The sequence below is a fragment of the Bos mutus genome, chromosome 26, assembly GCF_027580195.1.
Source record: "Bos mutus isolate GX-2022 chromosome 26, NWIPB_WYAK_1.1, whole genome shotgun sequence".
In the NCBI taxonomy this organism is placed as follows: domain Eukaryota; kingdom Metazoa; phylum Chordata; class Mammalia; order Artiodactyla; family Bovidae; genus Bos; species Bos mutus.
Window position 1 is genome coordinate 26,037,306 of NC_091642.1, and position 24,085 is coordinate 26,061,390.

General features: G+C 41.1%; 1 protein-coding gene across 1 annotated transcript in view; it reads right to left on the bottom strand.

The window, feature by feature from the left end:
* Window positions 1–24,085, bottom strand: part of SORCS3 (sortilin related VPS10 domain containing receptor 3) — a 632,329-nt gene that overhangs the window by 202,984 nt on the left and 405,260 nt on the right. The window lies entirely within an intron of this gene.

Genomic DNA, 24,085 nt, shown 5'->3' on the forward strand with positions numbered 1-24,085 from the left:
TTCCTTGTGTTTCCAGGGTCTTGGGAAATAGAAATCCTTTAAGTACCTTTACTTTGCTTCATGGGAGCTACTTTTCAAAGTTTAAATTGCTTATGTTTCAAACTACTCACTTCCTAAATTCCATTTATAAATCCAAGTAGCTTTTGAGCAGTTAGATGGGAGTGAAATGGATTAAGAAAGAGCAAACATACTGGGTCATTTGAGTTTATTGGATTTTTTCAAAATTTTTACTTCTAACCTCTTCTGTGAAGACACTCTGAGTTAGCTCTGATTCCAGAGCTTTGGCCTGGAAATCAAGTATGTTGCCAGAGAAGGACATGTTGTGACTGTCTTCTTAAACCACCAACTCCCGCCTCCAGAGATATCATGTCTTCTTTACTCTGGAGTTGGCCTGGCTAATGTCTGAGAGATCTAGCTGAAGGAGAGTTCTTTCTAGAATAACATCTTCTCATTCATAATCACTCAACTCCAGGCTCCAGAACACACATTGGATATTTTATAACAGTGATCTAGAAGTTTCTACCCTCGTCCAATTAAAATCAAAGGCTCTCAGTGCCAGAAGGGTCCTCAGAGGACATCATGTAGAGTTGGTTTTCAAACCACTTGTGAATGAATAGATTTTCCTGAACTATTACCAAATGATATTTTTATAAATGCAATAAAAAAAATATCACAGAACATCAAACTGCTGTATGTCTCTGAAGATTCACGATGAATGTGCTTATCTTTACTTGTCTGATCACAAATCAGTAGCAGTTTGTGGACCAGTGCTGGTACCTGGACTATACTTTGAGTAGCAGTGATGCTGGTAAAAACTTCCTCATGTGCATAAGAAAGCTGAAATGTAAGAGGAAGAGGCAATTAACCACAAACATAGAATGTCACTGCGGGAGAGCCAGGCTAGGGCCAAAGCTAGCCAGAACTACTGCATCTCTCATATTCACTCACGCAGAGATCAAGAAAGATGGACCCCTACACAAAGAGTCCTCATTCCCTGCACCCTACATAGTTTGATTTTAAATATATTTGTTTATCTGACAAGTTCGGGTTCCTTGTTATATGTACACAATTCAGGCAGGCTTTTCAGACTCCCAGACTAGCTTAGGTCTCTCGGTTGTACCGTCACATTACAACCTTTACTTGTCCTTCACTGCTTTTACTAGAGTAAGCAATTACATCTTTATCTGATCACTTCCTTACCATCTGTTTTCTCTGTTAGGCTATGAAGACTAAGAGGGTAAAGACCATGTCTGTTTGCCTACCATCACAGCCTGGTGCCTAGCACAGTGCTTGACTTGGAGCAGCTAACGAACACGTCTGTTGAAAGAATTCATCAGAGTAGCGAAGCATGCTAGGGTGGCACTCTGGGGCCACCTGCAGGCACTACAGGAGCTAGCAGGATGCCCAGAACTGCCACCACAGGGGCTCTAGGACAGCTCAGAGCTGAGCCCAGCCAAGCTTTCTCCAGGGCAGCTTAGTTCTTCATGCCCAGCAACTTCTCCAGGCTTATTTCAAGTGGCATTTTACCAATTCATTTCTTCCTTCTCTCCTCCTTGTAATTATTTCTTTAATTATTTCAGTGTGAGGCAATGTATACAGGGATAAACTATCTGGCAAGACCTCTGCCAAGCAAGTTTACAATATAGATGCGGGAAGAGAGAAGTGCAAACGATCAGCTGATGAGAAACATTAGCAAAGATAAACATTAAAACAACATGAGTTCTAGGAATTTCAACTCCTCTGCGCAGGTCCTGAGCCCTTCACAATCAGATGGCATACTACTTGGCCAAGGCGTATTCGGCGTGCATCAGAAAGTGCAAAGTTCCAAAACGTCACCCTATTTCTGTCTCCAACCCTCAGCTCCTGCTGTGCCTCTGGCTGAAAGACTCTCCCTCGCTTGGCTTTGCTACATCTCACCTCACCAGATGTAGCTCAAGTGCCACCACCTGTGAGACCTACCCCACCCTTTAGTTTCCTGAGGCACAGATTATGCAGCTCAGTACAGGTGAACACTGAAGCATTCAACACCTGATGATCAGGCCTCTCAGTTGATTATAAGCTTTTGAAGGAGGGATTGTGGCTGGTATATAGTCACTCTCCCCAGAGTACTTCAAATCTGAAATTGTGAATATTTCAGTAGAAATAGCTAGAAAGGCCAAAATGACTTAGTTTTAGGTCACTGTACTGAGTCTACCATCACCTAGCACATGTACAAGCAAATTTAGGGCAAAATGCAAGTCAGTGTCATTGGAAGGCAACACAATCTATCTCAGAAGTGGCTGTGCTTGGGGTAATGACAAGGGAGTTTTCCAAGACTCGGTTTGTCATGTATAAAATGGGGACAGTTAGTCCAACTGGGAATAATGAGAACAATATATAATTAACAGTAACCATGGTGTGAGCTAACAGCGTCACCACACCACTGTCTACACCATGATTCTCAGTGAGTCTCTACCTCTCTGGGCCTCAGTTTCCTTATCTGTAGGCTAAGTCTGCTTTCTCAAGACTCTCTTTCTGCTTTAATTGTCCAGGTGTATCTTGGAAACCAGTATGTCTCACTTGGGTTCCCAAGGTCGATGGCTGTTTCAGAAATGACTGCTGATCTCTTCTGAGCAGGCGGAAGGAAAGGTTCTTATTCATTACATACCCCCATCAATCATCTGGAGTCCAAAGGATGTTTAATACGGAATCACTTAATTTAATAGTCATTTTGACATAAGAAATTGTTTTCTTAAAGCAAGAACTGGCTGTAAAATCTCAAGTGATATTTTATGGCTGCTGTATAATAAAATCATTCAGCAATTAGTGATTAATGACATACCACAGTAAGTTTCTCCATGGTCACCTCCCCCCACGGCTGTTTCCCTCTGGTCTTACCCACTTGCCAGTCCAGCAATCACACCAGCACTGACAAGGCTCTTTCTATAACCAGGGTGGATTTCTGAGCCTAAAAAGTCTTCATCTCCATCAAAAACTGTCCAAAGAAGCTTGGAGCCATAATGGGGCTGAATGAAAGCATTTATTAACAAATAGACACATTCTGTGGCATGGGGGAAAGTTAGAAAACATGGAACTCCCTCAGACAATCACGGCTAATGTTCAAAACAAAAGAACAAAGTGCTGACTCCCTAGGTTTCGTTCTTCAGGGGCAGGGTTTTTGTGGGAAAGGCATGTCGACCTGTGAGCTGACCATCTCCGGCAGTCTCCTGCCGTCACACAGCCCTCTTAGCCCTGACCCTCCCACTCCACAATCGCCAAACACCCTCTCACTGAGCAAGGTCCCAGCCACCGCATCCATCTTTGGCCTATCCTCACAAGTACCAAAAATTAAACTTGACAGTGTGGGATTTTAACCCAGAAGGATCATCTCCACCCTTTCCTAGTTCATAACACTCATCCATACAGACTACTGGTACTGATCTCATCTTACAAAGGAAGAAACTGAGGCCCTGGGTGCCCAAGAACACACGGCTAATACACAGCACAATCATGATTCCAACCTGGGCGTCCGCAGTCAGTCAGTGGCCCCACCTTGGCCCACTGCACTGTTCTGCCTGCATGCCTGTTAACAGAGAAACTGCAGTAATAGGGGCCATGGATGAAGCACATTACTGGCCTAGCATAAGTCCTCAATAAATGATCATTTCTGATTATCATTGTTACTTGTTTCACAATGCTGTTTATGACTGCCTTGTTATTTACTACTATTATTATCAACACTCACTTCCCTTTAGGAACAAGGACAGGATTTGGAGTAACCTCTGTGCCCCCACTGTAGTGGATACAGTGGTGTGCTATCTAGACCCTACTCTCGTCAGGCATTCACTCCCCGGTGTTAGAAGTGTGAATGGCTGGTGACTCCCAGCTGAGTCACTGTCTGGAATATAACACAGCTGATGACAACACTTCACCAAGGTCACACTTTTCCCCACTGGTAGCCCACATCTATGAACAGTCAATGTGAGGTAGGAAGGCTCAATTCCGGACATCTCTGAAGGGCCATCCCAGCTCCACAGCTCTCATGGGATCAGCAACTGTACCCGAATCACAGTACACTTCTTCCCTGACCAACACTGCTCCCCTCACCCCTCAACGGGGTGTTATTCCTGAGCTCCAGTAAACCTCCTGCCACAAATTCCTGACTCAAAGTCTAGTTGCCAAGGGAGCACTGCCTATAACATCCACCCCCCAAAAAAACTACACAAAAAACAAATACAAAAACAACAGAGATTATTGCTTCAGTGCCTTTTTACACTAGGGGAATTACACCCAAGTCCAGAGTATGGTTTTCCATGAAGTGTGCAACTATCATGCTGAATTTAAATACTCATTAAAAAGGTATCTGTAAAGTCTTTGAATCTGTGGTCACTATAACTCGTTGATTTATTTCCAAGTAGAACTTGAGTTTTTAGATATTATAAAGACAGGAAACAACATTCTAGAATGGGAGAAGGAGTTAATTTTCTATTCTTCAAGATGTTCTTTTTCTTTTTTAATTGCAAAGCACATCTTCCAGAATTTCCTGAAGTTCCATCTCCTCTTTCCAGTATTTGCTACTCCCAGTAATAGCCTTTTAATAGGCCACCTGGTCCCCAACATTCCCTTTTATGATTTGCCCTTCATCCCACTGCAAGGATGACCTTCCTAAAGGCTGAATCTGAGTATGCCCATCACTGAGCAGAGCCCTTCAATTGTATTAACTGCAACCTGGCATTTAAAATCTCTAAGTTATCACTTTAATCTTCTTTCCCAGCCTTATCGGCATCTCTTCTCTCATAAGCATAGAACTTGAACCTCCTGACAGACTGAACAATTAACAATTTTTTAAACACACCCTATGCTCACCTACTTTCCGACTCTCCTCCTGCTCCTTTCTCTGCCTGAAATGCCACCATTATGTCACACTGCTGCTGCTGCTGCTAAGTCGCTTCAGTCGTGTCCGACTCTGTGTGACCCCATAGACGGCAGCCCACCAAGCTCCCCCGTCCCTGGGATTCTCCAGGCAAGAACACTGGAGTGGGTTGCCATTTCCTTCTCCAATGCATGAAAGTGAAAAGTGAAAGTGAAGTCGCTCAGTCCTGTCCAACTCTTAGTGACCGCATGGACTGCAGCCCACCAGGCTCCTCCGTCCATGGGATTTTCCAGGCAAGAGTGCTGGAGTGGGTGCCATTGCCTTTGTTACGTCACACTAGAAGGCCCATAAGTACAAACATAGGTCTGCCTATGAAGCATCTGTAAAGGCTCCCCTCAAATGCCACCTCCTCCATGAAGACTCGACTGATGCCGCTTCCCCTGGCCACAGTAGTCCCAGGTGGTGCCTCTGTTGTCCACTTCACCACTGTCCAGTAGTCCCAGGTGGTACCTCTGTTGGCCACTTCACCGCTGTCCAGTAGTCCCAGGTGGTGCCTCTGTTGGCCACTTCACCACTGTCCTTTGTACCAGGCACTTGTCTGTTTGTCACAGCTTTTCTTTGCTCTACTGTATCAGTAGCTTTTGCTGCATAATAACCCATGCTAAAATGCAATGGCTTACAACAGCAATGATATATTTTGCTCATACATCCAGGGGATACTTGGGGAATTTGTCTAGACTGGGTTGCATAGAAGGCTCTGCTCCAAACTAGCGATTGGGGCGGAGCTGGGCTCTGCACAGAGGTACAGGTGTAGGTGGGCCTCTTGTTGTTCATTATGGAAACTGGAATGAGAGGGTCACAGCTACCAGGGGATGGCAGAGGCAAAAGACACACACCCCAACCAGGAAGGCACTTTAAAGCTTCTGCTGTGTTACATCTGCTAAATCTTGTCAACACAAGTCAAATAGATGAGCCACAGCCAGGCTGAAAAAGTACCTGCTGTGTACAGTCAAAAGGCATCATAAAGTTAAATGGCAGCGAGTTTAGAAGTACAATTCTATTACTTAAGAGGTAATTAAACATTGAAACAATAACCCACATCTATAATTTTGGCCACTACCCAGTGGCAGAAATAGAATTATACTCAGAAGCCCTGACTCCTTCTCAGACTCTTTCCACTACACCTCACAGGTCAACGATTTGCTCTTCCTAATGTATTGAGTTTCTCTCAGCTCTGGAAAATCCTAAGAAATCTCATATTAAAAGAATAATATGAGATGTCCTTTGTATGAATACACGATGCACAGAGTTAGGGAGTCCAAATAGTCTCTTGAATAGAAGTCCTTAGTAAGTACAATGGATGTAGATAAAATCCATAATCTCATTTATGCCACAGTGTTAACAAAAACTAGAGGCATTATTTTAATAATGACTAACATCTATACAGCACTTTACCGTTACAAAGCATTTTAATAATGCCTTACAGCTTTCAAGCACACTTGAATGTATTATCTCATTTAGCAGGGAGTGTATGCATTTTTAAAAGATGCCTGGAGGTGGCAATGTCTTCACTGGCTGGAACTACTCTTTCGCTGTGGATGGCAAGTACTGAGGAGAAAGGAAAGAGGGTCTGGTAAGGGAGCTTTGGCAACCCCAGTCTGCAGGACTCAGAACGCAACACCTAGGACCCCACTACCAAACCTCTCTGTTTCCAAAACAACTTCCTAATGAACTCCTCTGGTTTCTAAACCTAATATACAAAGAAACTGCTGGGAAAGAGTGCTGAAACAGAGATACCTGAGGCCAGGGTCTACTGTTTTCAATTGAGGGTTTCAGGGTGGGGCCCAAGAATCTGTGCTTGAATAAGCAGCTTAGTTCAATGCACTTCAGGTTCTCCCGAGACTACCATCTGAGAAGCAAAATTAGCTCTGTCAGAGGACTGACGGGATCTCCTTTCCTGCCACCACTTAATGTTGGAGATCAACACTCAGGCTGCAAGAGAATCATCGATGCCTAGGAAGAAAGCATGGAACCAAACCTTCAAGACCTTCAGCTCTTTGAATTTTACAGATTAATATGCAGAAAGTCACAGGAATCCCATGAGCACCCCAGGCTTGGCCACTACCCAGTGGCAGAAATAGAATTATACTCAGGAGCCCTGACTCCTTCTCAGACTCTTTCCACTACACCTCACAGGTCAGAGGTTTGCTCTTCCTAATGTCTTGAGTTTCTCTCAGCTCTGGAAAATCCTAAGAAATCTCATATTAAAAGAATTAAAAAGAAAAGAAATTACAAAAGGAGACATAGCGTTACTCCCCTTATTATGTCATACATGTTTCAAATCTCTTCTTCCATGAAAGTAGAAAATAGTCATAAAACCCAACTCCATTTGCTCTATTTTGCTGCCACTTCTTTTAGCAACACATGTTAAACACGGGGGCGGTGATGCTAAGGAAGGTTATGACTCAGGATCCGGGACCTCTCATTCCCAGCATCACTTGGACAAGTGCATGACCACCCATTTTAAATCCCCCAGTGCTTCTGGCCCAGCTCCTTGGCAATTATTGCACACTTTGGTGCTTTTTATAGATCAGACTCACTCCAGGGTCTGACCTTTGCAACGCTTCAGTCTCCCCACATCCATATGAAATGCTGAGTGGGCAGAGCAGGAATCCCCCTGGGGCTCTCTCTCTCTGCCTCCACTGTGCACGGTTCTGCCCAAATTACTTGACAGCTTGTCTGCAACACTGTGAAGGGAAAAGGTTGGAATGTCTGAACATGACACGGTTGGCCAGTGGGGAGATGAAAAGGGGTGGGGCATGCCCTTAATCCATCATCCAGACCCTCTTTCCAAAGAGCAGATTCAAGTAAGAGGCCCGGAGGTGGAGAATGTGTTCTGATTTGTGCCGGGAGCCGGCATATTGCATATTGAGTGCATATTGCATACTGAGTGCAGCACTTTCCACAGCATCATCTTTCAGATCTGGAATAGCTCAACTGGAATTCTATCACTGCTGGGAGCCAGTGAGGAACTCCGCCCATGACAAAGGTCATGAGGAAGGAGGCTCGGCATACGCAAAGGTGGGATCGAGCTTCAGGAGTCCCCCTGGAAATTCTCGAGCATATACCCCCAAAACCAGAGTCTGCCTACTTTCTGCTTTGTGCTTTCACCTACACCTCTGACTTTACGGGGGGCTGTCCCCCACTACCTCTCTGAAAAAAGAGTTAGCTTACAGCTCCAGTTACACAAACTCCTTTGGAAATCCTCTAGCCTGCCTGAATAGGTTTTTCCGGCCACATGTGATTGTTCAGAGCCTCCCAACTGTGAGAGGCAGGAGATGTTCTAAACTGTCTAAACACAGATTCTTTTGAGTAGTTAAAAGATTGATTAGAAATTGTATTGGTGAAGGGATTTTCACTTGTTGGCCAATGTTTGCTGCTAAGTTTCCATATCCCTTACCTGCTGTGTCCCTGGCAGTGTATTGATTAATATAATTGGTCTAAGTAGTAACTTTAATGTTTGTAACCTGGGACCCTTGAGTTAATTCTTTTTCTTGTTATAGCCCACCATACCTTTGCTCTGTAGGAATGCAACTTTATCTAATGCTTTTGGAGGGTGGCTCCTGACCAATCACCTTTAGAGAAAAATAAGTTTTCTGAAGAAAGGGTCTTAAAATGTTAACAGGCCTCCGGGCCAGAAGATGATGCAAATCACCTAAGCTTTTGCATATGATAAGTTTGCAGGAAGAAAGCCTGGCTTGCTGCAAGACTCTACCCCTTCCCCCATTATCCTTTATGCATAACTTAAGGCATAAAAACTACTTTGGAAAATAAAGTGCGGGGGCCTTGTTCACCGAAACTTGGTCTCACCATGTCGTTCTTTCTCTTACCTTTCTGGCTGAATTATTCAGCCTCTTTTCTCCACTGAATTTTCCTACTGAGCTATCCTTATTTCAGCCTCTCTTCTCCACTGAATTTCCTCACTGAGCTATCCTTATTTCAGCCTCTTTTCTCCACTGAATTTCCTCACTGAGCTATCCTTATTTCAGCCTCTTTTCTTCACTGAATTTTACTGAGCTATCCTCATTCTATTACTCTTTATATCCTTAATTAACATTTAATTAAGCAATTGTTTCCTGATCTTCGCCTACGCTGTCTCTCCTTCGAATACCCTGGATCAGCCGGGGCTGGTCCCCGGCAGATTTGGGAGGAACTGAGGAACTGAATGACAGTTCTGTCCCTCACTGTATTTGTAAACAAAGGGGATCGAGGTGGTAGCATATGTTAGTTGCTGGATTCAGAAATACACAAACATGTACATGAGAGGAAAACTGCTGCCTTTGAAAAGCAATTTGTTGACAGCTGAAAAAGCCTAACTGACTAAAGGAATTTCCTGTTTTAAGCATCCCTGGTGGCTCAGAGGGTAAAGCGTCTGCCTGCAATGAGGGAGACCCGGGTTCGATCCCTGGGTTGGGAAGATCCCCTGGAGAAGGAAATGGCCACCCACTCCAGTATTCTTGCCTGGAAAATCCCATGGACGGAGAAGCCTGGTAGGCTACAGTCCATGGGGTTGCAAAGAGCGACTTCACTTTCTCTTTCACGGTGTAGTCACAACACCTAGGCTCAGTGCCATTTACCACCAAGTAAATGAAAGTATACATTTTTTTCCAATTCAGTCACCAGTCTTTCACCCACTCTCACATCTGGCTCTATGAATTATCACTTAACTCGTCAAAATCATTTCCAAGTGAATGTGGACCTTTGTCTTCTCACCAAAATACGTTGAGCCCACTGATAGAGTGGAGGGTCACCAGACAGCATCCTCATTAGCACAGTAACTTAGGTACTTTGGCAAAATTTTAACCATTCAATAAGTGTCTGCACTACAGAACTGAACACTTCAGGGTGGTGCAAGCACTAAGGAAGGATAGCCTTTAGACTATTATACCAGTAGGCAGCTTGTGTAAAATGAAAAGATCAATCTAGATCAGTGATTTTATAAATATTTTTGCTTCTTTATTGAATGGTCTTCTATCTTCAAAATAGATCTTATGCATAGCCTAATATATAAAACATTAAAAGCTGAGTAGTTCTGACTGAGTAAAAATGATGGAGCCAAAGAACTGATCACTAAGCACTCCTAAGGCTTCTCTGTATATCAGGTAGTTCCTGGGGCAATTTGGCATCCTTCTCATTTAACTTATATGCAGAGTACATCACGTGAAATGCCAGGCTGGATGAGGCACAAGCTGGAATCAAGATTGCTGGGAGAAATATGAATAACCTCAGATACGCAGATGACACCATCCTTATGGCAGAAAATGTAGAACTAAAGAGCCTCTTGATGAAAGTGAAAGAAGAGAGTGGAAAAGTTGGCTTAAAACTCAACATTCAGAAAACTAAGATTATGGCGTCCAATCCCATCACTTCATGGCAAATAGATGGGGAAACAATGGAAACAGTGACAGACTTTATTTTGGAGGGCCTAAAAATCACTACAGATGGTGACTGCAGCCATGAAATTAAGACAGTTGCTCCTTGGAAGAAAAGCTATGACAAACCTAGACAGCATATTAAAAAGCAGAGACATTATTTTACCAACAAAGGTCCATCTAGTCAAAGCTATGTTTTTTCCAGTAGTCATGTATGGATGGATGTGAGAGTTGGACTATAAAGAAAGCTGAGTGCAGAAGAATTGATGCTTTTGAACTGTGGTGTTGGAGAAGATGCTTGAGAGTCCCTTGGACTGCAAGGAGAACCAACCAGTCAATCCTAAAGGAAATCGGTCCTGAATATTCATTGGAAGGACTGATGCTGAAGCTGAAACTCCAATACTTTGGCAACCTGATACGAAGAATCAACTCATTTGAAAAGACCCTGATGCTGGGAAAGATTGAAGGCGGGAGGAGAAGGGGACAACAGAGGATGAGACGGTTGGATGGCATCACCGACACGATGGACATGACTTTGAGTAGGCTCTGGGAGTTGGTGATAGACAGGGAAGCCTGGTGTGCTGCAGCTCACAGGGTCTCAAAGAGTCAGACACAACTGAGTGACTGAACTGACTGACTAGGGCAATTTATCAGAACACGCTTAGAACTCCCAAGAGCACTAGTGAAGAAATCACTAGATCAGGGTGATTAGTCCTGGCCTAATCACCTCTTAGATGTCTAATCACCTTAGAGATAGAATCACCTCTTAGAACTTCCAAGAACACTAGACTAAAATCACTGGATCTTTTAGGGTCCTTTCTACTCTAACTTTTCCATATTTCATTAGTATAAAAGAGTTTATTAATTCAGTATGATACTCTGCCACCATGAATATAATAATTATAAATACTCTGCCTATATACAGAAAATTGTTTAGGTTAGGAAAAAGTGAAAAAAAGACATAAATGTGGAAACCTATTACAACTGTATTTTTGTGAAAAATTACTTTCATATGTACAAAAATTAGAAGAGGACAAGAATAAAACGTGTATTAAAGTGATTGCATCATTAGTTCAATAAAAATCTATAATGCTGTTGTATTGATTAAAGTATAAACAGAAATGAATTATTTAAGAATATATACTAAAAAAAAAGAATATATACTAGGTTTATATTTTTAAAAATCCACAATTCCATACTTTTTCCACTGGAGAAGGAAACTTGGGATCAAGATACGTTAGAGGAGCTGCATCTGTCTTGAGAAAAATCAGTAGCTTATCTATTGACAGAGAGCTGTGCAGAATGCACTTAAGCATCGCAAGGAAAGTGCCAAATGTTAATAAATCTTCATAAAATATGAATATCATGTCATTTCCCTGCACAAAAGATGAATTCCCTCCATTAGCCAGAGCGACATGTCTAAACCACTTACCCGGTATTTGAAGCCCTTCACAGTCTGAATCTAGTCTATATGTCCAGCTTCATTTCTCACTGCCCCTCAACACAAATCCTATCTTCCTAGCACAGTGTCTCCTAGTCAGGGGTGAAGATGCCCCTCAGAGAACATTTGGCAGTGTGAGAATATTAGAGATACTTCTGGTTTTCACAACTAGAGGGATACTTGTAAGCATTTACGGAATAAAGACCAAGGATCCAGAGAAACCTCTCACAACACACAGGATAATTATTCATACCAAAATGGTAAAAACGTTGAGGTTGAGAAACGCTATTTCAGCAGATATACTAACTGCTCTCCAAATATCCCATGACTTCAGCTTTGTTCTAATCAGCTTCCCTTTGCAAGAAAACCTGTCTCCCTTTCTTACTCGCCAAGTAAACCCACTCTTCAAGGTTCATTAATCCCATTTCCTCTAAGAAATCTTCACTTGGTATACCAGACCAACCTGGGCCCTTCAACTTCTGAGCAATCATGACATTTCTTACTCATATTCTATTGGTGCTTCCCATTTCTAGCCATGTTCCATTCACAATCTGCACGGACATGTCTCAACATTTGCATCACATCTATTAAAGTACACAGGATAAGATACAATATAATCTTTAGCTTATGGTTTTATGAATTTTATTAACATCAAGCTAGAAATATTTTCTCTAAAAATAGCTTTAACAAGTATAATAATAAGACATAGCCTGATAGCTGGAAAACAGATCAGAAATATGAACACTGACTATTAGGTAATGAGTGGGATTTGAACATAGAATAAAAATAAGATATGCAGATGCACTCAACCTTGCTCAGTTTCAAAGAGATGCTAAGTATTATCTGCCAGTAAATTAATGCGGATGGTCATTTCTTCCAATTATCTTCTCATAAGTTGTTTTATTATTAATTTTCTATCTAATATTTATTGAGCACTTACCATGTTCCAAGCTAAAAAGACTGACATTTAGCCAGGAGGCAATGGCAGGGTATACTGATGTCCCACCAGCCAGAAAGGACACCAGCTGATTAACTACCATTGCCCAATCTCATACAGCTATTAAGGGCAAAGCTCTCCTCCTATTTTAATTCCTAAACTCCCACAGGAATGAATTTGTAGTTATATCACATTCTCTTGATCACTTAAAAATCTTAAACACGTTTTCTTTATAATATAAAGAATCTTAGGGCACCAACTAAATATGCATGTAGGCAAATTACAGATATACCTCTGTTGGTTATAGATTATAGATACACTTCTTATATGCATACAAATTATATATACACCTCTAACTGAATTGGTTACCCAATTCAGTCATGCCAGTCTGAATAAAGATGTTACATACAAAATATATTTACTTATAATAATACCAAAAGTGAAAATTCTTCGAAATAATATTAACTAGAAATATGTAAGACTGATATAAAGAAAACTATACAATTTTTACTGAGAAACAAAGAAGTAATATAAAAGGAGAGACAAACCATATGGCCAAAAATGAAAACTGGATATTGAAAAACATTCAGTTCTTGCCAAATGAATTTATAGCTTTGCCACAATTCTAACCAATAACCTAAATAGCTGCTTTATAGTGGTGAGGGGAAGCAGGACATTTTGAAACATGACAAAGTGATTCTAAATTTATTTGGATGGACAGATAAGTAAAATAAGCCCAGGAATATTTGGGAAGAGAAGAAAAGGTTCTATTTTTGTTTTATGTTTTGCAAGAGAGGAGACTTGCCCAGTTAGGCACTATGCTGTGTTATAAACACTCACTGAACACAGTCTGGTCTGGCTCAGGGCACAGAGGACTGACCAAGCCAGCAGGATAAAGGCTGTTGACAAATGTTACCAACCTCAGTGGTCCCTAACTTCTGGTCAGAGTTTCTCCTGCAGGAGACCATCAGAGAAAGTAGTCAGAAATATGGGCACAGAATTAAGTAGGAAGATGTTCAGTAGATTTTAATTACTTAAAAAAATTTAAAATCCTACAAATTCTAAAAATATCTATCCATCTAAATTCTAAAAATATGGATAAAATAATTATAAAATGATTAAATTATAATATAGTCACAAGATGAAATAGACAATTATCAGTAATGAGATTTCTGAAGCATAATATAGGAGAATACAGAGTCTTTTAATATATATAATCTAATGTATAATATATATGTATTATATACACTGTTTAATAAAGGAGCACTGCAAATCAGAAAAGTCCAGCTAATAGTTGCATGATCACAGTTGAGGGCATAATCTACACATAAAGTAATAGGAGATATAACAGAAAAAATAAAAAGATTTGAGCAATTTTTTTAAAAGTATGTTTGATATCATAAGCCAATTAAAATACAAAGAACAAACTGGAGACAACATTGAAAACAAAATGAGAGACTATATAAAAAACTTATAATAAAGAAGAAGCAAAAACAGATGGTCACATAAAAGAGATACAATGGCTAATAAATACATGAAAACTTGTCTAAGCTCACCAGTCTGATAAGAAATGCAAATTAAAACAAGGGAAATCCATTTTTGCATATTAAATTAGATTACTTTTTTAAATTAAATTTTTATGAGGTGTTGAAATGGCATTTCACTAGTTTGAGTGGAAATTGGTATAAACTTTCCAGAGAACAATTTGGCATGCTAATATTTATATATATTGTTTTGGTAGTCTATCCTTAAAAATCATAATAAACCAACCTTGGAAAGATAATTACTTAGAGGCTTTCAAAATAACATTCCAGTAACTTCCTTAATAGTAAATGTTTAGAAGCAAGAACAATGTAAAATAATAGTAGAGTGATTAAATTACTATATAGCCACCAATTAAAATACAACTCAAATAATACAAATTTTAAATTATGTTTAGAGAGAGTACAGAATGGTACAGGAAAATGTTCAAGTATGTTTTAATAAGATACAAAATTTCATAAACAGCATGATTTCAATTGTCAAACAAACAAGTATATTGAAAATTATACTACATTATAATAAAGGAAAAGTCTATGGAAAAGTACTTGATTTTTTTAAAGTGATGTCTTCTGGGCAGTGAAATTAGAAGCAATTATTTTCTTTTTATTTTCCTGAATTTTCTTGAATGTCTACAATAAGCTTTGGTTGATGCTACAATCAGAAAAAAAGAAGTATATTGTGTTTGTACCTTTTAAAAATTGTTTTTGAATTTTCGGTATTTCCTTCCCATCTATTCCTACAAGCCTGAGGCACTTCTGCTCCAGAATTCTTCTCGGTGAGAAGTTCTCTGGAAATTTTCCACTTCTTCTCAATGTCTTCCCTGCTTTATCAAGCTGTGGGCTGAACTGTGTTCCCCACTCCCAACTCATCCTCATTCACATGTTGAAGCTTTAACCTCTAATGTAAAAGTGAAAGTGTTAGTTGCTTTGTCATGTCCAACTCTTTGTGACCCCATGGACTGTAGCCTGTCAGGCTCCTCTGTCCATGGGATTTTCCAGGCAAGAATACTGGAGTGGGTGCCATTCCCTTCTCCAGTGTATCTTCCTGACCCAGGGATTGAACCCGGGTCTCCTGCATTGCAGGCAGATCCTAAGGCAATGCTAGGCATTGCTATCTTGAGAGGAGACCTTTGGGAGGTAATTAGGGTTAGATGAAGTCATGAGGGTAGAGTCCTCCTCATGGCAATAGTGTCCTTATAAAAGGCAAAAGCATGAGAGGACACAGCAAGAAGATAGAAGTCTACAAGCCAGAGAGAGAGCTCTCTCCAGAAACCATGCTGGCACCCTGATCTCCTCCCAGCCACCAGAAGCAGGAGAAAATACGCATCTACTGTTGAAGCCACCCAGTTCTATGGCAGTTTGTTATGGTAGCCTCAGGTTAATACACACTCTTAACCCAACCAGAAACAGAGCAAGCTTAGATTTCCTCAGTGAGGAAAAGAGTGATTCCTCCTGCCTGTAACACTGTCTCCAACCTGCATGTTAAACAACCTCCAACCCTTCAGCTGGGGCTTCCCTGGTGGCTCAGAGTATAAAGCGTCTGCCTGCAATACAGGAGGCCCGGGTTCGATCCCTGGGTTGGGAAGATCCCCTGGAGAAGGAAATGGCAACCCACTCCAGTATTCTTGCCTGGAGAATCCCAGGGACGGAGGAGCCTGGTTGGCTACAGTCCACAGGGTCACAAAGAGTTGGACACGACTGAGCGACTTCACTTTCACTTTCAACTCTTCAGTTGGATACTTTCTCCTTAAGCTGCTCAGCTCAATATCCTTTTCTTTCTTTTCTCTCTAGACCTCTCCTTGACCCTCCAATTCTCAGATTCCCTAGTCAAGGCCACTAAACGCAGCTCATTACTATCAGTGGTCCACCGTCCCCACTTCTTCATATAGGGAGAAGAAGCTCTAATGGACAATTTGAGTTTCAGGAAGATTAGAGCAGTCTAAGTGCTTTACTCCACATGGGTCTCTCCTGGCCTCTCCTCAAAGGACAGTAACCTCTGAAATCTCACCCATTGTGAGAACAATCACATTTCATACCCTCTGAAATTTTATCAGTGAGGTTCCCCTTTGTCTGAGCTGAAGAACTATTTCTCGTGTTTTCCACATAGTCATGGGGTGGAAGAAGCATTTGGAAGCCATGTGTCTCTAATTCCAGAGAAACCATCCAAGAAGCTGGGAAAAGAAGAAATTATGTTTCCTATTTGTATCTTGGAATTTTTCATAGACTGGATTAGGTAAGTGGATACATTACCTAATTCAGTGTTTGACTTCTCTGCTTGACACACAAATCTTTTCAGAGTTCCCAAGGCAGGGTCAAATATGACACCTTCTCTTCACAGTAAAGAGTTCATCAAGTCTAGAACTACCTACATCTCCTTGTTTACCCTCCTTCATAGAACCCATCTGTGCTTAGGATAATTATGAATGAGTCCAACAGGTCTTGATTGAGCTTTCTGTTTTCCTCAGTGCACTGGCTGAGAACCATGAATAGCTTTCAAGTGCTGCATTTGCTCTCAGCACTAAGATAGCTCTTCCAAGGCCAAGATGCAACCAGACATACAGCGTACGGGTGGCCCCATCAGCAAAGTAGAAACTGATTTCTCCTTGCGAGCTGAGCTTTCACATCTCCCCTTCTGACCTTGCGTGTATAATTCTGAATGTAATGCATTTTTAAATTGCTGCACCATTTAAAAAATGTAAGGGAAAGTTGAATTAAATATTATTTGTGGCATACCCTGGTTTGCAAAGGGCCTCTAAATCTGATTCTATCAGGTCGATGCCTAAATCCCATTATTCGAGATTGCAAATGACTGTGTTTGCAAAATTGTAGAGGCTGCTTCAAAAATTCCGCCCATAATGGTAACTTTGTTTGAAAAGACCTTGATTTTCCAGGAAGCAATCTCAGGCCATTCTGCCTATCCCTTAACTCTCCTTCTGTCATGGGTAATGTATTAACAGACAAAGGATGACTCGCCGTGCAGTTCCTCAGGAACCATAGTTTAGGAGCTTATCCTTGAAGCAAAACACAGAACACATTCCAGAACAGGTGAGATCTCAGAGTTTAAATTGAAGTAATGATGTAAGAGGGTTCACTAGCCACGTTATCTCAAGGTAATCATGTCCCATTTTCACCTCCTGCTTCTCTGCTCTGTCTTCCACTCTCACAGCCACTACTAGGCTGAGCTAGGTAAGTCCAGGACTGAGATAAACGGGATTTTTGTAAGTGAGATTAGCGCTTCACTGAATGGGAATCTGCACACTGGGCTCACCCTCACACAAACACACACAGGCATCAAAGAGTATACTCAGAGAGCAAAATCATGCCATCAGAATGCAAAACAGAGTAAAACAGAATAGAATGAAACAAGCTCAGACAATCTCACTAGAAAACCTAGCAGCTAAAAACAACAAATGTGTATTGTCTCACAGTCCTGTGTGTCAGGAATCTGGGCATGACTCCGCTGGGTGCCTCTGTCTCTAGGTCTCTCACAGGCTTGATGTGCTGGCCAGAGCTGCAGTCTCCTCTGAAGGCCTGACTGGAGAAGGACCCGCCTCCCAGCTCACTCACAAGATTGTTGGCAGGATTCAGCCGTTTCTCACTAGAACTGAGCTGTTGGACTGAGGCCCTCACTTCCTCACTGACTACTGACTGCAACCTCCCTCAGTTCCTTATCATATGGGCCTCTCTGTAGGGCAGCTCACAAAGCAATCACAAGGTCCCTAAGACAAAAACTTTTGAAGATGAATCTCTGAAGTGTCATCTTTCCATTGGTGCCACGCTCTAGTCACCAGAAGCAAGTCACTAAAAGGAGCTCAAACTCAGTGAGAAGGTGCCCAGAAGACAGAGGGCACTGGGGACCATCCGGAAGCTGCCTGCCCCAAGAATTAAGTCAATGTTAATTACAAGGAGACTCATACTTGCATATGTTTTAGGTGAGAACATACAACAGCACACAATTGACATTTTTAAAGAAAGGTATTAAAGATACTCAAAATGTATATATTTTGATGTAATTATTCTTCTTTTAGTAGTGATTAAACCAAAGTTATTGGACTCTAACAATCACCCGCTCCCCCTCCTATGTTTTCTAAGGGCTGTGCAGCAAAGATTGATTTCCTGGAAGGAAGGGTAAGAGTGACAGATGGTGAGATGAGCTTTTCTATATAAGAAAAGCTGATGATACCTGGGGAGGAAGGTGTGTGGGGTACAAGGTATTCTCTGGAAGGGGCCATGCTGTGGACAATGAACTTCTGTGACTGAGAATAGTTTTAGAGCCCATGGAAAGAGAAGGAAAAGATGAGACAGTAACTACCATGATGATCAGGATCTTGGACTGTTAGATATGGACAAAGGAAGTTTTATAAAGACTCACTGTGTGCTGTGAGATGTGATGCTGCTTTGCAACTCTTTTAAGAAAACGTTCAATAAAAAACAGTATTTCTCTAAAATGCTTCAATGTTGAATTTTGGTCATTCCATTTGAATGTGACACTCTGTTGAGACTGAGAAAAAACACACGTTTTTATTTGGGCTACCAAGGACACTTGTCCAAGGAAAAAATCCTAGATATTAAGGAAATATGCATAAAATATTAAACTATTATTTATGACAATGAAAAATATGAAAATTTCCAATGGTCAATAAAAACAGAGTTATAAAGTATGTCTCTTTACATAATGAAGTGTTGCATAGACAATTAAAATGATTATAAAGATTTTATAATATCATAAAATTGTTATAATAGAACATTAAAAGGGGAGAAGGCAGATTATAAAAATTCATGTGCAAAATATTTAAGCTATGTATAAAAGAGCACATGCATACAAAGAGACTGGAAAAACAAGAACAACGGAAGATTGGAAAGGAAATATTGTGATGAAAGGAGTTTTTAGTCCATACCCTTCCTTTCTTCTTTAAAAGATATATTCCTAGGACATTCTAGCTCTACACACCAGACGAGACATGTTTTGCTTTTACATTTTTCCTACCCTCCCTAATGACCTTTCTGAAAGAAGAAAATAGAAGCTGCTGGCACAACCATCATTAGAAATCTACAAAGAGTAAGCCAAATTAAATCAAAGGACAGAGGAGATGTGAAGCCCATACTGACTGTCCCTGCATGCCAGCCACTCCAGCCTGCAGCCAGGCACTGTTACAGCTTCAAAGAGCCATCCATCAGGAACCCTCCTCTCCTTGAGCGCCCTGAAGTGGGCTGATCTAGAGCTTGTTCCACACCTGTTGACTTCTTTAAGGGCTTTCTTTTTTCTTCTACTCTAAAGACCAGTCCATTTTTACAGCCCAAAGACCCCAAAAAAGGGGTAAGAATTTAAGTTCCTGGCAGCTTTGGGTGTATTACTTTATCAGAACATTCTCCTGCAGTGACATCAAGGAAAAACAAAGGGACCCTGGTCTTTCAGGAGAGAGAACAATTAAGGGGAAGTCAGTAAGAAAGAAACATAGGAGACATTCTTTCTCTTGTTCATGATACTACACAAACAAATGCTATCAGGGATCAGAGGCACTTAGAGGCCAGCCCAGTTACACAGAGAACTCAGCAAGGCCTAGGATGCCTGTCCCCTCATCGGAAAAGAAGCCAGAGGAGGGTGAACACCTAGGGAGACTGAGGGGCCACCGAGGTAAAGCTGTGAACCATAACAAGTATTCAAATTGGATGTGCAATGAAAACAATCTTCCCACTGCAGAATGTGCCTGCCTGTTAAATATCTCCCAGCGGAAGAGTGGAGGTACTATTCATTTGCAGCTCAGTAGGCTATTAAACAAAAAAAACACTTTTCCCTCTGATACCCCTGCCCAAGCAGAGACTAGAGAAAGATTACAGTAGGATACTTAGCTTCTCCTGTGTTCTCCCTGCAAACTAAACTTGCTAAAGCAACTGGGGTGATGAAGAGGAGCATGACAGGGCTAGTAATCTGCCTGTTAACCACATACCAAATGAGTGAAAGGGTCACACATAAAAGAGTCTACATGTCAGTCTGATGCTCAGGGCATGATGGTGGAGTCACTCCATAGTGCAAGATTCCTAGGTGACCTCTCTTGATGGCATTAGAACATCTGGAATTCATAAAGAAAATTTTACCTCTAATGAATCTTTTATTATTAATGCTAATATTATGGCCCATGGGAAAATTATGGCCCATGCCCTGTCTAACTCATAGGCACTGTAGGCCACAAAGGAGGAAATGAATAATCATGATACCCCTTAGAGTTCTTGATGCATTTTCACAGCCATTACACTGATCGTCATCGTAGATGGTTGATTCTTCTGCACCCTTGGCAGAAATCATTTCTATATCACGGTGTTCTTCCCCACAGGTCCCCTCTAGGTTGCTACTTTCCACCAACTGAGGCAGTATAGGAGAAGAAACCTAGCATTCATGAAGGATCTATCCCTAGAAATTTGAAAATCTCCAAATTATAGACAACAGTATTTGGGCAATATTCCGTCTGGGTTGCATGTTTACTCTATTTGTCTACTTACTGCAAGATAAGTCTTTTACTTCAATTTCTTGTTTTGGGCATGACTGCCCTTCCCTCCATGTATCTCTGTCAGCCCCAATACCACTTCACTCTGCATCATCCCTCAAAAAGAAGCAGTTTTAAGGCTTTTGGCTGTTGATTTGTCTTGTTTTTATGACATTCAGAAAAATCAAGACTCAAGAAAGAGTGAGGACAATAAAGTTAGGTTGAGATGTGGCTTCTTGGACCCATTCAATTGTTACTAGATGTACACAGGAAAAGTCTCACCGGGCATAGGATTTTCTGGATCCCAGAAAAAATGACCAATCAATTACATGTTATGGTCTTCAGAACCTGATGCTAGGAAAGATAGAAGGCAGGAGGAGAAGGGGACGACAGAGGACAAGATGGTTGGATGGCATCACTGACTCAGTGGACATGAGTTTGAACAAGCTCTGGGAAATGGTGAAGGACAGGAGGGAAGCCTAGCAGGCTTCAGTCCATGGGGTTGCAAAGGGTTAGACAAGACTGAGCAACTGAATAAATTCAGAACTACTAATAAATATAGTACTTAAAGACATAACTTACAAATTATAAATCTGAAACAGAGAAATAAAATTGCCAAGAGTCCAATTCTGAAAGGATGGTATCTTGTCCTTTCAATAACTATATGAAGTTAACAGGAAGAATACTGTTTCCATTTATATGGATTCAGAGACCAGACCCGAGAGGCTCTGTCTTAACCAAAGCTGTGTTCTATACCCTGACAAATGCACACTTTGTCTTTCCTCAAGGAGGTATCGAGTCAATATTTCCATGCCTAACCCATACAAGCCAAGTCTTTTCAGCATAAGAGCTTTCCACAATCATGATTCTATCAATGGGGGCGGGGGCGGGGGGGAGGTCTATGTGTCTTTCTCTACAACTCCAGTGACACCTAAAAGAATAATCGTGGCAATTATATATCAGAAACAGAGAAGTGATAATTACAAAAATGGAATTTTCAGCTACTACTTGGCTAGCCAGCACAGGCACTAACTTTTATATTTCCCCATGGGGGCATATATGAAAGAAGCACAGGGTGGAAAAGAAATGAAACATAATTACAGGACCTGGGGATTTACTCTTTTTGCTCTATAAAAGAAGGGGGAAGGCAGACAGAATCTGGAACATTCCCTTCTTGCCCTCTGCAAATAGGAAAATGCTACCCTTCATCCACTTAATTTAATTTCCTTCAGGAATGATGACAAGGCTTATCCAGTCTACTGTACTTCCGTTCTTCATCAACTTGACTTCCTAGTCAGCTAACTGCCTTACCATCTCAAGAATTTGTTTCAGAAACAGCAGAGGGTTTTGTTTATTTATTTATTTATTTTTTTTTTTTTTTTGAGGGACTTTTGAGTGATGGTTGGGCTTCCCTGGTGGCTCAACTTGTAAAGAATCCGCCTGCAATGTGGGAGACCTAGGTTTGATTCCCAGGTTGGGAAGATCCCTGGAAGAAGGAAACAGCTGCCCACTACAGTATTCTGGACTGGAGAATTCCATGCACTATTCTACAGGGTTGCAAAGAGTCGGGCATGACTGAGCAACTTTCACTTTCCACTTTCTTTTTGAGTGATGGTATGCCGAAGAATTGATGCTTTTGAACTGTGGTGTTGGAGAAGACTCTTGAGAGTCCCTTGGACTGCAAGGAGATCCAACCAGTCCATTCTGAAGGAGATGAGCCCTCGGATTTCTTTGGAAGGAATGATGCTAAAGCAGAAACTCCAGTACTTTGGCCACCTCACGCGAAGAGTTGACTCATTAGAAAAGACTCTGATGCTGGGATGGATTGGGGGCAGGAGGAGAAGGGGACAACAGAGGATGAGAAGACTGGATGGCATCACCGACTGGATGGACGTGAGTTTGAGTGAACTCCTGGAGTTGGTGATGGACAGGGAGGCCTGGCGTGCTTCGGTTCATGGGGTCGCAGAGTCGGACACGACTGAGCGACTGAACTGAACTGAACTGAATTGACACTGAGAAACTGGTCCATCTTAGCTGAGCAAAAGGCAGTAATTATATAACTAGCACATCAGAAAAACAAATATTTCCATTTTCTGTCTCAGTCTATTGAAAAAATCTTAATATAATTCTAAATACAGACCAAATAATAATTGAAATAGTAGTTATAGAACAAATAATAATTGGTCTGCAAAGGGAAAAATGACTGGGAATAGTCCAGGCATTGAGGTAAAGCAGTACTACCAGTTCCCTTTTTTCTCCAAGTACTTTGTATATAATAAGACATAGTTGATTTTCACAGTGTGCTTCAGCAATCATCATTTTAATTCTGAACATAGTTCTGTAGGTGCAGAGGGGATAGGGTGAAATGTTGCTTCCAAAGATGCTGGTTGTATATATATGTATATGTTCAAAGAAGCATATATGTACATCCCCCCACTGCCCCCCCACACCACCCCTATCTTGTGGAAGGCATGAAGGGTCATCTCGTGACTCTTTAAGGGAGCTGAACTAAGGTATTAATATGAGACATGGAATAGGTACTACTTTTAAGTACTGTTAATTTTGTTTCTGTTTCTACTTAAGCACATAATTAAGCATATTATACACTTTGGTATATGCTTCCTACATACCTTCCTAGATATATTTGGCCATCGCTTCTGCAGAAATGAAAGCATGATACATGTTAGAAGCATTTCATATAGCTAGGAAGAGTAAAAAGTAAACCTTATACCAAACCAAGTTTACTCTGCTACAATCAAATTAACAATAGAATTCGTGTATAAAAAATACCAGTTAATAACACTTTCTGAATAGGGGAAAGGGCTAATTTTCCAGCTGAAACGTATTCACTCCTTGAAAAACTTGTCAAAATGTGCTCCACAGAAGTTGTTCTAAAGGATGATCAGGTATGACATGAGAAAGGGATTCTGGAGTAAAGTGAGTTTGGGAATCCGTGACTTCATGTCTGGCAGCTTCCTTTACTCTTCATTTCTCCAGAGGCTTTAATATCCTAATGTGAATCCTGAGTCTCCACGAGGCCAGAGTTGGATAACTGTTACCTAAAATTATGTGACCGTAGAAATGCTTTTGGAAGGAGAAGCACTGCTAGTGTTCTTCATAGTACGTTTTAGGAAATGCTTGCTTTTTAGAATAGGTTCATAAAATATCTACTTTTTACTAAAAGAGGGGAGATTAATACATAGCTAAGAGCACCCAGTCATGACCTTCTCAAGAAGCTCTCTGGTCCAAGGCTTCTCACTTCAATGTGCACATAAAATCACCAGGGATTATGCTATATGCAGAGTTCTGCTTAATAAGTTTCAATGCGCCCTGAGATTCTGTATTTCTAAAACTTCCCAAGTGATGCTAATGCTACCAGTCCATGAACCAAAATGAGTAG